Below are 14,306 nucleotides of genomic sequence, written 5' to 3'. Positions count from 1 at the left end.
CACTGAGTGCAGGGAAGCAGGGGTTTGGGAGGGCAGGGCACTGGTGTGCTTTGGTTACTGTGGGGTGATGAGTGTGTGAGGCCAGCCCCCCTCGGGCTCTCCCAGTTGCCTCCGGCCTTAATCTCTGGTGTGCCAAGCCCGGGAAATCTCCTTGAGCAAGGCCAGAGTGTAGGTCCCTGCCCATCAACGGTGGTCCACCTTCCTTGGCCTAGCATCTAGGCCTGGACCGTTTATGCCAGCTGCCCTCTGCCCCATCCACGCAGGGGCCTGTTGCCCGGGCTGGCCAGGCTCTGCTCCTCTCTGCCGTTACTCAACCCGCTTTCTCCTTGTGGAGGGCACTCCTGCTGATCTCTGCATTTCACAATCATATCCATTCATCAAGTCTAAGATTGAAGGACACCCTGTGCGGCAGCTCCCCAAGTCATCCCTCAGGAGACTGCCTTTCTTCTTCTGAACGTTCCCGGCACTTTGAATGTGTGTTCCTGTGGCAGTTTGGGAAAATGAGGTTTTGTACTTGATTTCTTTGTAGGTATTTTGAGGGCAGGGACCGAATCTCAGTCACTTTTGTAACCCCTGCCCAGGGTATGTGGAATAATGGATGGAGGGGTGGAGGCTATCTTTTGGAGAGACTGTACCCCATTTACATCTGAAGCAGCTTTCAGATTAAGAAACAGACCTTTAAGGGAAATGATAACAGCCTCTTTGGGGGACACAGAGGAAATATACGCTTTTGCACTTGAGATAAACAGATTAGGGCACCTGGTCATGATTTTAACTTTTTTTAACTCTGGAAAATAAGACAGAAAAAAAAAAAAGTTGAGTGACAGAGTGTTAATTTTCTGACAAAAACTAACCTGGCCTTTCCTTCTCCCTTGACACTGATATTCAGACTCAGTCTTCTCATCCGTCAATTGGGATGGTAATCCCTGTTCCACTACTCATGGGGCAGTTACAAACCGTGTATGAGAGAAAAGTGAAGAGAGAACTTTGCAAAGGAGAAAGTGCTCTATCCACGTGCATGTATTGTCTGTTTAGGTGATTACTGATTACCTAAAGTTATTGTCTGTGTGATCCCTTGGAAAGAGGGATGCTGCACAATTGTTCAGGCGCCAAAGTCCTTCTTCCGGTCTCCATTATGTGTATCTCTTTCATGGAAGTTAAATTTCCCAGAATGGTCTGTGTTGTCGTCATCACTTTCTTCCGAGCTTACTGGTGTGGGTGGCCACTTCCAGCGTGGAGCTTTCCAGCAAGCTGGCTCGGCCACTCCAGGTACCATGCCCTTAGCTTCTGCCAGGGCTGGTGGTGCAGTTTTGAGGCAGAACCGCACGTTTGCTTATGCACAAGTGTCTCCTTCTCATTGGGGGAGTGCTTTGAGTTTTCCAAAATGTCTGCATTCACAGACGTTATTCCGTGGGCCCATCCCTGGATGGGAGTCGGGGAACCCCAGAGATAGGGCCGGATTTGCCGTATTTCACACAGAGCCTGTGAGATGTTCTTTTGCCTCCAGAGTCGAGGGTTTCTATCATGGAGTTGACGTTCCTGCCCTCCAAACTCCCCAGCCGTTGCCCCCTACAGTAGGGGGGATGACCTGAGTGAGGCGTTTCTGATCCAGAGAATCAATCACCTGATAATTCAGTGGGTGGCTTTAAGAAACATGGCCGTGTGGGAACCCTAAGCTCATATACCAGATGAATTAAAGGGCGACTATACACATGGGAGAGGAGTCTTTCATTTCTAAAAGGATTCCTTATAAGGCTCTTCTGATGAGCAAACAAAGCACATCTCAAGTGGGATTCATTGTTGAAAAAAAAAAAAAAGAAGAAAAGGAAGATGACAAAAAAGAAGATAACAATTTGCATTCACTATCTCAGGAGCGGCTCTTATGAGAAGTGAGGCCCACCTGTTTCTCATCAAAGCGCCTGCAAGTCCCTCTCCTGGAGAAAGTGGGGAGCTGCAGAGACAGGGAGAAACTTGGGGGACAGGGAGAGAGGTGTTGCCACGATCGAATCTGTCGTCCTCTGACTTAGAAGAAAACCTGTCATCTCCCGGCCGGGGGGCAGTCTTGGGTTGGGGGGCTTTGTGAGCTGCCCATCGGGATCCAGCTCCATGGTGGAGCATGTGGTGGGGTTTTCCCACAGACAGATCTGCTGACCCTGCCAGGGCCATGGACCTAGCCACTGGGTCCTGATGGATTCCTCTTCTCTCTCATTACGGACAGGCTCCCGGCTTTGGCAATATTTGCATTATGGCATCAGTGCAGTGTTTCCCGTATTCACGTAGTTAAATTAGTTAGCTGGATGGAAACCTCAGAGATGATGTATCTAGTTGTCAGTCGTGACTTGGTGCTAATGGCACTACAATTTGGTTACAGCCCTCGCCATCATTAATCATATGCCCCCAGTCAGCTGCATACAGGGTGCTGGGGACGGGAGGGCGGGGCTGGCTCGGGCAGAGAGATGCCAGCACCCAGGCTGGGCCTCTCGCTCTTCCTCTGGGCAGCGCTCAGGCCCAGTCACTGGGTAGGCCACCGTCCCTCGGTTCCCACCGCCAACGCCGCCACCAGCGCTGCGCACCTCTATTTATTAGCATCATACTACTTATGCTAATAGCAGACCGTACACTATTTCTGAGCATTAACATCTGCTCCAAGCAGCCGACTTTCACTTACGGAAACTGATTTCAGCTCAGTCAAGCAGATAAACAGAGAAATCAAAGCAGGTGGCTGAAAGTGAAGGAGGAATTCTCAATTCCTGCATTCAACCGATGAACTTCACTAAAGCCATAATTAATATTCAGATAACTATATTCCGACACGTAGAATAAACAAGATCATTTAAAGGATGCAAAATACATCCCCAGGGCCAGAGGGGAAGGAGAGGGAGGGGAAGAGAGGGAAGGGAAGGCAGAGGAATGAATATGAATGCAGACACTTCCTCACTGGCCTATTGTCTGCATGGTTTCAGCCTCACAGAGCCGACAAGCTGGGTGTTTGCAGAGCCCCTTCCACTGCCGCAGGGGCCCGCGCTGCTCCCAGCACTCTGCGGAATAAGGGGACAGAGGTGCAGTGTCCCCGAGCAGGGCTGGTGGAAACTGTCCTCTGCACTAAGGACGGCCAGCCCCGGGGCTGGCTGCTGTGGCTGCCTTCCTGCACCCAGGCTTTCTCCTGTATGGAATCTCCTGCTGGCAGTCCTTCCTCCCCATGATCTGCAATCTTGGAATTCGAAATAACATCTCTGTATGATATGGATGAGGCCGAATCCAATTTCTTATACTCAAAGCTACAAGAGAGTATGTACCTTATTAAGTCTTTTCATTGTTTCTCCTAGTTGGTCATTGCAGAGATGAGACTAACACCACCATCCAGAACAAATTCGCAAGGCAGCTGTTCCCGTTCTCTGAAGACCGGTGGCCCCAAGGCTCTGCGAAGCAGACTTACCAACCAGAAGACAGTCCCCACGTGACTCACGGATGCACGTGGCATGATCCTGGGCCCGACTCACTTTATCATGTTAGCGCAGAATGATACTGGGAATAACAGGAAAAGTTAACGGAACCTGTCACCTGATATGGTGCGCACTCCTCTGTGTGTGTGTGTGTGTGTGTGTGTGTGTGTGTGTGTGTGCGCGCGCTCGTGCATGTGTGTGCATGCGTGGGCCATAGGTAGATAATTTATAGGAGTGAATTATTTGAGCGTATATATGTACTGTGAGCTCCGAAGGGACAGTTAGTGACCAGGGTCCTGCATGTGGGATCCAAAACGACCCTGAGCCCCACTGACCCAGAGGAACCAGCACAGGCGAGCCCTGCTCATGGGGCTCCGTTCAGGCTAAGCTGGGCCCAGTCTGAACCCCTTCACGTTGTCCCAAGCGAGCACCAGATTTCATCCCTGGTGAAAAGGCCCTTGCCAAATTTTGCTCAGCTCTTTTTCAGTTCCGGTAGCTGCAAGGGCCCTGTGGCTAAACAACAATGACAACAAAATGTTATTGATAACTTTAATTTCCACTTGGGGGAAACATTCATCTCCCTCTCCATGCCCTGCACATATGTCCTGTTTATGTCCCTTCCTCTAAGAATGGTGTTGACAAGGCCGGGAGCCCCAAGCTGCGTCCTGGGTGCCGTCAATGCTCCTCTGGAACTACTTGCTTCGTGGTTGAAATTTCCCCTGACGCCTGGATTTTTTTTTTTTTTTTTCGTTTCCTTGGAAATGACTGTCTTTCTGAATCACAGCTGTTTGCGGCAATGGGGGGAGGTGGGAGGATATTCCCTGGAGGGGTGTTGGGAGGGGTGGGGGCAAACAGGCTTCCCCAGGGAAAGCTGAGCACTGCGCAGGCCAGCAAGGCTGCGGGCTAAGGCTGCTGGTCTTCAGGGAGCCCTGGGGACAGGCTGGAGCGCCAAAGGTGGATTGGAGCCTAGCAACCGGGGAATCTTTCTTGTCTGGAGCCTGACTCGATTCTGTGTGTTTTCCTGGCTGTTCACCCCTCCCTGAGCGGCAGCCATCTTCCCGGCCGGGGCTGGTATCCCAGCCACAGGTGCATCGCGGGCCCCTGTATGGGCCTTGTGGCTTCCTATCCATCCATCTCTGCCTAATTTAAGCATCATAACATGTGTATGAGGTTAGCCAGGCAGGGGTTACTGATTGCATTCACAGAGGCCAAGGCGGAGCCATAGCGAGGTGGTGACACATCTGAGACAGGGGGTGAATTAGTGAGACAGGACGGCAACCCTGGGCCCTGACCTCCAGCCTGCAAGTCTGATGCCTTTGCACTGGCTCCTTCCCGCCCCTGCACAACCCGCAGACATGAGCTCTGCCTCACAAAACCCAGGCCCACTCCCTGGGGCCTGCGTCTCTCACATGCGCTGGCGGCGCACACACAGCTCCAAGGCAGGTGGAGGATGCCTCCTGGCCGCAAGGAGCCGTGGGTTGCGGGGGACGGAGGTGGAGCCCCACCTTGCCAGGTGACTGGCTTCACGAGACTCATACACTCAGCCGAGGCAGACGGGCCCAACATGGCCTGACGTGGCCTGATGCAGGTCCTCAGCCTGGCGTTCCCGACGCGCTTCTGGCCACTCGCCCCCCCTTTCCCCCTGCTCTTTCTCCTCTGCCTCTACCTCACCCGGCATCTCTTCCTCTTCTCCCCTCACATCTCCTGCTCTGTGCTCAGTTAGGCACCTCGATCATCACTGTCATCTGAGTCTCCAAGCTGTCATCTTCCAAACCAGACGTATGCTGGTTCTCAGAGCCAGAAGAAGAAAAGCTGAATTCAGACCCACACCCTTGGGAGTTTTGAATTTTGCCCAGGCTGAACTGAGGCGGGCCTGTGTATGCTCTGAAGACCTGGGCTGCTCAGCTGGTAATGGGGTCTCTATTCATGAGAGGGGGTCCCTAGGAGGTCCGTGGGGGTGTCTTCTGCAGAAGAGCAGCCCAAGTGCTAACTGCCTGTGGCCTTTATCATTGGCCAGAAAGGCTGGTTCCCGGCCAGGTTTATAGAAGAAGACATGGTTCCTCTCTCTGAAAAGGGACGTGAAAATTGCAGGCCTTTGGGGTCTGTTTTGGACCACTCTATCCACCCTGACTCCACACACACAAACTGGCAGAACCTCTTTCTGTCTTCTTGGCTGGCTGTGGGGAGGTTGGGGAATGAACCCCAGAGGTGGTGACAGGTGGAGAGTCCCCTGCCTTTGCCTTCTCCAAAAGGAAACTGATTAAAGCACACCCATTTTATGCCACAGCCAGGCTCAGGTTCGTCTTGGGAGAAACCTCTCTTATTCAACTGCAGGTGCCACCTTTATGGATGTGCCTGGTTCTGGGAGGGCCGTGAGATTTCTCTTGCCCACCCAAGCATGTCCCTGTGAGCTGCTTGTGTAGCTCGCCTATCTGGTGTTCCAGAACGGCTGCACCCTGTGTGGGTGTGTGAGTGTGCGATGTCTGTGCCCTGTGCCGGGAGGGCCCCAGGCTCTGAATCCAGAGCCCGGGGTGGCCACTCTCTGGTCGAGGCTGTGCAGTAGTCCTGGTGCCCTCTGCTGGCCACATCTGAAAACACATGCAGCCTCCAGTCCGCTTCTGGGTGGGACCTTCCGGGAGGGAGGCTTCCAGGACAGACAGCACTGGCAGAGCAGGATGGCTCTGGTCTCTCCCTTTGTGCATCTCTGAGGGCCCCACTGTCTGAACCACACGCGTAGGGGTAGATCCCCTTTCCCTCATCTCTCCATGGGGGAAGGACCTCGTGCCTGGCTCTGGTCTTTACTAGCTGTGTGGTGTTGGACAAGTTGTCCCACCTCTCTGGACCTCATTTTGTTCTCTGTCAGATCTTAGCCACCCTTCAGAGCCTATTTCAAATGCCAGTTCCTGACTGTAATTTTTTCCCACACAGGACCTCGCCCACCTTGGAATGTCCGTCTCACCTTCGATTGCTGAGGCCTTGGGCCTCTTTCTCAGGCCCTCAACTCCTTGAGGGCAGAGATCCTTTCGCATCTTTCCTCTTTTTCAATCGCCTGCAGCACCCACAAGCTGGCTTTACACAGAACAGGCGCTCCACAGATACCTGTTGAAACCATTTGTGTTAAAATGTCTGCCTTGGACCAGAAATTCCCTGAGGTGCCACCCTGGCTCTGATTCTTTCTCGTTCCAGTTGTCGCTTGTGGGTTGGCCTCATCTCCCAGATAAGACTTTAGATCCTAGAGGGCAAGGTATGAGGGAATAACTGTCCTGCTGCTTCACTGAAGAGAGAAAGGAATTTTGACATTGTAAAACAGTTATGTACATGACTCTCTCTCCCTTCCAAGCAGTACATCTTCAGAGCAAAATAGAAAGGTCTAGGCTGTAAAGAACATGCTAAGGCCCAACTGGTTTTCCATTTTTATCTTCCTCCTCCTCTGTGTGCACCTCTTCTAATCTGCACCACCCATCCCCGCACCCACAGGGCCATCCCCCTGCAGCTTCTCACCAGCTCATTCCCCAGCCCCTGAACTGAACGAGTATGAGGGGGATCCTCGTGCCTCATCAGAGTTCTCAGCGCGCTCGCTTACGTGACTCTTCTCCAAGGCTGCCCCAGCACTGCAAACACACTGCCTCCTGGAAACGGCAGTAACAGCTAACATTTATTAATAGCTCACAATGTGCTGGCAGTCATGCTGAGAGCTGTGTGCGTATTATCTCACGGAATGCTCTTAACAACCCTCTACCACGGCTCTATTATTATCTTTGTTTTATAAAGAGAAGGCTGAGGTACAGAGAAGTTAAGCCACTTGCCGAAGGTCACACAGCTTGAGAGAGGGAGAGCGAGCATTTGAATCTAGGCAGTTTGATTCTAGAGCCCGTGTTCATAACACTGCTTCCGGTGGCAGGTCTGGGGTGGTAGACAAGGGCTAGGCACCTCTTGGACACACACACACACACACACACACACACACACACACACCAGTATAGTGAAGCCCACACCCACCTACATTGTTTCCACACACGCTTAGGTTGGCACATGCACGTGTGACACTCACTGCTTTACCCGCCTGCAGTATTTTAGAACAGCATCGTCTGATAGGGTTTTCTGCCCTGCAAGGCAGGTTCTAGGTCTGCATTGTCTAGCATAATAAATTACCACTAGTTGTGGCTACCGAACACTTGCAACGTGGCTAGTGCGACTGAGGAACCGAATTTTTAATTACATTTCAATAAACGGGCATGGAAATAGCCACACATGGCTGTCAGCCGCCCACTTGGTGTTGTCATGGGTGGTTGAGAGGATGAAGAGCTCTCATGCGGCCATGTGGGTAGCATGTCCTGGCGTGTTAGAATGCTTCACAATGGGCACATGTTTACTATTATCACCAGATCAGTGATGCACTGGGTCATCTCTCCGTCTCCACCTGTCCTCCCATCCAGCTACCCACCACTCTTTGATAGGGGGCTTTTGAAGACCACCCTCCTGACAGTGGGCTCTGACCCAGATGTATGTATGAAGGTGACAGGGAAGGAGGGTTTGGCTCTGAGGTACCTGGGGGAGCAGCCGCAAGCCAGCGGAGGGCGGTCTGTGGCCCTGGAGGACCTTCTACACTCAGGCTCCTTCACCCCAGTCCAGCCTCTCAGAGACTCCCAGGTGCCTAAGGAATGATTTCAGCTCTAATTTGTAAGTAAAACACCAGCAGCTTATGCCATCGTGTGTTCCTTTTATTAGCTTTTAACTTTAAAAGAGAGAAAATAGGGCCAGCAGTCTGTCTCAGGTGTTCGGTGGTGGCTCTGGGGGCCACACAGAAGTCCCTGCAGGATGCTTCTCTTCCAGGGGTTCAGAGCAGCCACTAGTGAGATCAGGCTGGTGGGGGTGGAGGGGCAAGGGTGTACAGGCCACAAGGACCCGGTTGGTGGGGCAGGCGGGGCAGGGAGGCCTCAGCCACTGCAGAGCAGGGAGGAGGGAGCTGGGCGACCTACATCTTCGCTGTGAATCCGGCTGACTCACCCTAGAGAGTTCCTGCTCTCCCTCCTGGGTGGAATGCAACTTTGGCATCCTGGGAAAGAGACACTCCAAGAAAGGGCAGTGGCAGTGGCCATGGCAAAAGCTGGAGGGAATGAAACTACAGCAGGAGGGATTTAGGTGGGAGCATGGGAAGGACATACTCAAGTTAAGCTCTGTGAGATGGTATGAGGGGGAACTGAGGCAGGAGGAACAGTCTCCTTTGCTACCTTCATTAAAGTGAGGGCCAGGGGTGTCTGGCATTGGTGAGCCCCTGCTGAGACATTGGGGACGGGTGTGGGAAGGAGGGGGCTCCCAAGACCCCATCTCGGGCTTCATGCATGCCTGACTAGGTGTGTATCACACAGTCCATGACCTCACTGGTGCTCAGACCACACTGGGGAGGAGCAATAATCACATGTATGAAGTCTTGTTTGATCTGTCCTCTTATAAATAACTTTAAGTACCACGATACATGAATGCCTCTCACAGTTATATCTCCAGCCCAGATCTTCACTCAGCTCCAGGATCATAATCCACCTGCCTTCTTAATGTCTCCACTTGGATGTCTAATTGGCATCCTACCCCCAGCATGGCCGAAATGGAATTTTGATCATTCTTTGTGAATGAATGAATTATTTAATCCTGATGGTGTTTGTCTGAGAAGGCTTTTTGCCTGGGGTAGAAGTGTGGGCTCGTGAATGTGTTTCCTGGACCGACTCTTGTGTACGAATTGCAAGACTAATTAAACTCATACATATTTGTGGAAATGCAAATATAATTTTATTTACCAATGACTGTAATAAAGGTAAATGCTCCTTACTTAAACAATTCACTTTGGGAACGGAGCTGCAAACAGAAGCAATAAATAAACACTCATTGAGTGCTTACTGTGTATCCACTGAACTTCCGGAGCTGGCTTTTCTGATCTTCCGTCATGGTGTTTACACGTGAAGACTTTCTCATTCCCGGATGTGGGACTTGACCACAACCAGGACGAGCACTCTTAACCAAGTCTGTGACTCTTGGGGGCCCTGCTTGGCATTCTGGCTCTGCCATTTCCTCACTGTGTGACCTGGGAAGTTACTTAAGCTCTCTGTTTCCTTGTCTGCAAAATAAAGATGGAAACTTAACCTTCCTTCTAGGAGAAGTGGGAGTATGAAATGACATAGCACAAAGGAATGCTTGGTTTTGTGCTGAGCACTTGGTAAATGACAAAGGCATGTTAACTATTTCTCTTATTGTTCTCTTATTATTATGCTTATTAATTATCCAAGCCTGTTCTAGATGTTTCTATATATTCTCATTTAATTGACATGATAACCGCGGAATCTGTGTTGTTTTTCTCGATTTACAGGATGGGAGCTCAGAGCTCAGGGAATAAAATGCCCGTGGTCGTCATCCACCTCTCAAACATTAAAACTCAAGTCTTTGGACTCCAGATGTAGTGCTCTCTCCACGGCACCACCACCACCTCCCCTTGTTCTTTGGGAGAACCTGGTGCTAGTGAGGGCCAACCATCACACCCTGTTTCCATTTTAACTCATGACCAAGTCCCAGTCACAAGCTCTTCATTCCCTCCGTAGACTCATCATTTCCTGTTACCTCTGACCCCTGACTGTGGTCTCTGAGCGACTCCTCAAATCTTCCCACACTTGTCCCCAGCCTCCGAGAGTCCCTCATTATTGTGCAACCCTGGGCTCTAAATCCAGCACGAACTTCACCTGGTAGGTGATAGACTGTGAAACAGGAAGCATGCTTAGAGGTGACCGATTTTATCTCCATGCCCAAGTGAGAAAGTGGAAATCTAGAAAAGCCCAATGACTTACTCCAGGGGCCCCTGGACAAGAACCCAGGGCTTCTACCCACTTTCAAACCCTGGCCACAGGAGCTGCACATCCCTCCATGACCTGGGCACACAGTGGTATCTGCTGGTGGTGGGTGGTGGTAGGTTGTGTTTCATTTGTGCTTTGGGCATCATTTTCCCCAGTGTTATTTCCTCTCGAGCCTGCGAGCCTCCTAGGGGGTGTGGGGGGTGCGAGTGGCTGTGGCTCTTCCTTCTGCTTCTTACACGAGGTGTAGCCCAACACTGGGTGCATTGTAGGCAAGCGAGCTCTGTCTGTGTTGCTTCTGAGTGGACCTGTCAGCCAGACCTAAGTAAAATCACCATGACAGTCACAGGAACATCTTCGAGAGGTGGGACTATGGGCACCTTCTCTTCTCCTTTCCCATCTCGATTATTTTTTCTATGGTACTGCTCACAATGCAAAATAATTATAATAAAATTAACATTAAAAAAGTAACTGGCCTTTGCCAGGGCCAGAGTGACTGTCCCTCTAGGTGAGTGAAGGTGGCCACCATGGATCTGTGCCTGAGGTGTGTCCAGCCGAGGCCCGCAGGGGTGTCTGTGGGGAGCTCACGGGGGAAGGAGAGGCCGGATGGACCCAGAATGGACACGCACTGGCAGGAGGTCGGCACAGTGGGTCTGAGGCCCTGGGTGGGAGGTTCGAGCGGCTGCTGCAGGAGGCTTCCTGGAGGATGCTCAGCGCGGTCTCTGCAAAGGGACAGGCTTTGGTCTGGGGGAGGCAGAGGGAAGAGGTGCACTGGGTAGGCACAGCTGAGCAGAGGTGCAGTTGGAACTGATCTCCCAGGAAGTGCAACAGCAGCAAGGCCAGAGGCGAGTTGCTGGGATGGGAATTCTATCAGTTCTTTTTCTTTTTCACTTACTATACAGCTACAATTCATCTCAGGCTTACCGTATTCCAGGCACTGTGCTAACTGCTTTGCCTAGATTACTGCATTTCATACTCGAAATAAACCCATTTAGACAGTTTGTATGTTCCCATTTGCAAGACGAGGAAACTGAGGCTGGCCCATGAAGTAAAGTGACTTGCCCAAGGTCACACATCTTGTCTGTGGAACAGCTGGTGTTTGACCTCAGGACTGTCTGTCTCACAGACCCTGGCCACCTCTGGAGACACCACCTCCCTCTGAATGCGGCCTGGAAAGCCATGGGAGGTGCTGAGCACAGCCATGACTCCATGGAGCTGGGAACAGAATAGCGCAACCCATGTGTGTATCTGTGTGTATGTGTGTCTGTGTGTGTGTGAGTGTTTCTGTGTTTGTCAATGCATCTGTGCATATCTGTATGTCTGGATGAGTGTATCTGTGTGTGAATGTGTGTGCGCCCACTTGCGTGTGAGTGTGTGAGAGGAAAATGTGAGAGTGTGAGGTCAGGACCCTTTCCTACTGGTGGGAAAGACGTGTGTTTCTGGCAGTGACGATGGCAGCCTGAGGAGGGGGATTTATGTGTGATCCTGTGGTCCCGGCTGCGCAGGAGGTCATTCCCCTGGGGAAGAAGGCTGCACCCCGGGGGCCATAAGGCAGGGGACAGGAAGTTAGGAGATGCTGGGAGGGTGTCCAATTTTGAATCGGGAGGGAGCAACAATCTGGACTGGGTACTGACCATGGGGCTGGGGGTTGCTACCGGGCGGCTCTGGGGACCAGGCATTGGAGATTGCTGAGCTGTTCTCCAGCTGCAGAGTCCCAAACCTTGGGAGTTCCAAGGTCTGAGGCAGAGGCCAGGATCTTCATTTCTCATCAGATTTCCAGGGAATTTGGACACAGGGGACCTAGGAAAGGCAGGGGAGGGTCAGGGTCTGTCCTCAGCTGCGGGAAAACAAGGCAGATTTCACTGAAGGGCTCTGTGTGCCTGGGGGCTACCTGCTGAGGGTGTTTCAGGCAAAGCACAGGTGACGACCCTGGATTTGAGTCCAGCGTGGTGATTCCCTCCTGATGAGCCCAAGACCTTAGAACCCATGGCGGCAGGTAGGACGGCTTTTCTCCTGCCAGGCCTCGGAGCAAAGTGAGTTCACGCCGGGGTCAGACTTAGGAAGAGCCTGCCCTTCATGTCTGCACCCCAGGAGCTGGATCAGCCTCAAGTGGCCCAGAGATGAAGCAAAGGAACAGGGCCCCTGCAGCTAGACGCGAGACAGGGCTCAGGGACCCTGGGTGTCTGGACAGAGGACAGATCCAGGAGGGCAGAGATGCATTCAGCCCGGGAGCATTTCCCGGGAACCTCACCCTGGCCTCCTTGGCGCTGTCCCTCCCTCAGGACACACTGCTTCCAAGCCCTGCCTCTGGGCTGGTTGAGTTTGAGTACCATCTGCTTCCACCCAGATGGAGGCAGTGGGGAGGGGGCCCTCTCTCTTCCCATAGCTGCTGCCCCTCCCCGCAAGCTCCCTCTCTGTCTCTGTCTCTGTCTGTCATGCGTGCACACACACACGCACACACACACACACACACACAGCCCCACACTTTCGGTTGTCTCCGAGAGGAGCTGGGTGCGCAGGGCTACCCGGAAGTTGAGGAGTCCCGACCTCCTCTTTCTCATCTCCCAGGGGAAGCTGTGGGCAGAATGTGAGAAAAATGCCACAGATGGCCCAGCCGTGCATCCACGAAAGCAGCGAGGTCTCTGGAGGACAGTCTCCCTTAGCGTCCCACCCACTCAGGCTGCCCATACAATACGTGTGTGGGACCCTGCCTCCCCCAGACCTTCCCCCACCCCTCTCCCACACCCTGGCCAGAGGCTCCTCGAGAGACACCCCACTCACACACATTTGCAGGGAACTTCAAGGGTGCCCGCCCAGGGAGTTGGACCCATCTTTTCTGCCGTTTTTCACGTGCACTTGGTAGAAACTCTAGTCATAGCTTACAATCTGTAACTTAGAAACTGGCCCACCTGGGCCCCTGACATCCCCCATACGCCGGCGTCCCCTCAGCACTTCTGGTATACACGTCCACACGGCCCCTTGCCTGGGCCTCCCCAGCTGAGATTGCAGTGTGCTTATATGGAGGCGGTGTGTGTGCATACACACACACACACACACACACACACACACACACACACACACTGTTCTCACAGAGGCTACAGGCAAGGGCTCCAGATCCCAGAGCTCTGCTCAGACCCAGAGCTTCAGGATGGGGGCAGAGGCGTTTCTGGCATGAGATACCCCTGGGCTGAGAGAAAGGGGGGACCCACCTGGGTAGCAGGTCCCAGGATGAGGGAGCTTTGCAGCTGTGCAGGAACAAGCAAAAGCCTCCTCTGCTCCCTTACATCCCTTTCCAGAACCAGGGCAGAAATCACTGCTCTCCTGTACCCGACACGCACACATGCCCCATACAACATCAGCATACGTGTACACGCATGAAGGAGACTCACAGGACACAGTAATGCCAAACACAAGGAGATGACACGCATCCACACAGCATGCCTTGAACAGACTCACCGTGTGCCAGCAGCTAGCCATGCTGTGGCCGTTCATAGCTATCTCCATGGTCCCCAGAGCTGCCCACGGAGCCTCACCCCTCACGGCCCATCAGCACAGTAGGGTCACGTGGGACGGGGCAACACATACACACCGCCTCCCAGGGCAGCCCAGAGCATCTCATATCCAACACACCTGGCCCAGGTCCGTGCATGGCAGAGCAGGCCCACCCCATTGTCCCAGGAAAGTCTCAGTTTCCAAATGGTTTGTTCGTCCTTCAGGAGGTGAACATTTAGTGGACTCATTCCCAAACCCTCAGGATTTTATCCTAAAGAAAACCATATGTTGCCCATTCTCTGATGAGCTCCTTGTCATTGCATCATTGCTAACCCTTTGCTCCATGTAGTGTGTGTGTGTGTGTGTGTGTGTGTGTGTGTGTGTGTGTGTGTGTATTTTCTTAATACAGATGGACAGGGCCACTTTGTCTGCCAAGCCTGGGTAAAGTGTGGTCCCATAGACAGACAGGAGCCCTGCAGGCCAGGGGCAGGCCTGGGTGGACAGCAGAGGTTCGATGTGGGAAGACATCCTCCCTCAT

General features: G+C 52.6%; 1 protein-coding gene across 1 annotated transcript in view; it reads right to left on the bottom strand.

The window, feature by feature from the left end:
- The window catches only part of LOC112413458 (CUGBP Elav-like family member 4), a 286,922-nt gene that overhangs the window by 255,421 nt on the left and 17,195 nt on the right, over window positions 1-14,306 (bottom strand). The gene's annotated exons all lie outside the window — the stretch shown is intronic.

Source organism: Neophocaena asiaeorientalis, unplaced genomic scaffold (assembly GCF_003031525.2).
Source record: "Neophocaena asiaeorientalis asiaeorientalis breed wild unplaced genomic scaffold, Neophocaena_asiaeorientalis_V1.1 scaffold886, whole genome shotgun sequence".
NCBI classification, from domain to species: domain Eukaryota; kingdom Metazoa; phylum Chordata; class Mammalia; order Artiodactyla; family Phocoenidae; genus Neophocaena; species Neophocaena asiaeorientalis.
Note: the sequence above shows the minus strand (reverse complement) of the source record. Positions and strands in the feature narration are given on the sequence as shown.